Source organism: Corylus avellana, chromosome 1, assembly GCF_965113065.1.
Source record: "Corylus avellana chromosome 1, dhCorAvel1.hap1.2, whole genome shotgun sequence".
Lineage (NCBI taxonomy): Eukaryota > Viridiplantae > Streptophyta > Magnoliopsida > Fagales > Betulaceae > Corylus > Corylus avellana.
The window spans coordinates 18,729,135-18,731,068 of NC_142490.1; positions in this window are offsets into that span (position 1 = coordinate 18,729,135).

Genomic DNA, 1,934 nt, shown 5'->3' on the forward strand with positions numbered 1-1,934 from the left:
AATTGTGATTTGATTTCATTGGTGAGCTTAAAATTTTGAACACATGATCTGATAATTGAATTTTTCAGTTTGGTTACTTGCTTTAGGTAGTTGAGAATTCACATGTTGGATTTGATCTTATAGAAGCACATTAGCACATAATTTGTGGGGTATGACATGAAGTCTGATATGTGTGTTTCAATGTCTTGGGTGAAACTGGATGATCTATTAGATGGATACTTTGGCATATATGTGATAAAAAGAAAAAAGAAAAAAAAAATGATCATTGATAAGCTTTTCATTAAGTAACTAGACCTCTTGCTTCAAAGCATTGAGTGTTCATGTCAAAAGGTGAAGAATTTTGATTTGGTTAATGTCATGGTTAGTTTCGTTTCGTAGCCTTTTTTACTCGAGTTAGTAAGTCCTAGGGATGTCTCTACACTTAATGCCCTAAATCCATCTGGTTTGGGAGTCATTGACTTAACACTCGTTACATGGGTCAATTAGAAAGCTTAAGAGAACCAAAACATTGCACAACCTGACAAAGAAGAAAAAGGGAAAAAAAAAAAAAAAAAAAAAAAGGAAAAGAAAAATATGCCATTGTTGTTCATTCTAATAGGGATTTCAGTGAACTTTGAGATATTGAGACATTACACATTGGAAATAATTGGAAGTTCATATTTACGTGTCAGTTCACTTTACACTGTTTCGAACTTGTGATGCCTTAGCTTTCCTTTTGTAAGTGATTAAATTTTAAAATTTCAATTTATTGTGAAGATGGAGTTTACCCTTTTAAGCTTGGTACTGAATGAAAATCATGGTTTTTAGTGATACCTTAATTTTTGAATAACATGAATTCTTGCATGATGTTTGTGGGTAACATTCATAGAAAATCCTCAAAAGACTTCACTCGTCTTCTAGGGAATTCCTAGGGGTTTAAAAGGTTTGTTGCATATGCTAAATGCAATCGTACATCCCACAAAAGATGGATTTCTCTTTTCGTTTTCTGTTTTTCCATTTAGTTTTTAGTATCGTATTGCTAAGGCGCTAGCAATATGAAAGTTTGTGGGTGTGTTAAGTGCCAAAATATTCATATTTTAGCCTTTAAACTTATATGTGTTAATTCCTTAGTGTTGTTAGTTTATGTCATTTTATTCATTTTTTCTATTTTTTGTATCTTTGTAGGCCTTTGGAAGAAAAGGAATAAAACCTAGAAGTATTGAGCTTAAAGAGCAATTTTGAGAAAAGCTGGAAGCTCTGGTTGTGTGATCGATCGCAAGGGACCTGCGATCGAGCACACAACAATTGGAATGACCAGACTAGCGCAAGTGTGCGCTCGTACGCACATAAGGAGACTCGATTGCAGACATGCGATTGATCGCACTCCTGCGCTGGAGAATAGTGAGATGCGGCAGAATGCCCTTTCCTTCCATATTAGGGTATTCCAAGTCCCACTTGTAATATGACTAAACCCTACGAATTATTTAGGTTTACCAGTGTTTCAAGGACTTCTAGAGGCCTATAAATAGACTTTTTAGCTTCTTGGAAAAAGGTGTAGAGAAAAAGGCACAAGCTCTGGAAAGGAACTGAAGGCTAGATCAAGAGGAGTTTGGGTTTTTCTTCTTTTCCACCTTTTATTTTTATTATGTAGTTTATATTTTAATTGGGGCTAGATTGAAGCCCTAACCATGTATATTTAGCACTTCAATATTGGCTTCTTTGCTGCAATTATATTTTGGTGTATTTAACTTGATTAATTCCTGTTATATTGAATTCCTCATAGGTGTTTGCCTGATCAACATATGAATGTGGTATGGACTAGTTAATTAAATCAATTTGGATGACCGAGTCCTAAGTTTAATAAGAGTAATAAAAGAAATCTACACCGGGTTCTTGGGTTAATCAACATGGGACATCGGGAGTAGACACGCATGCCCTAGGCCTCATATGTTTGT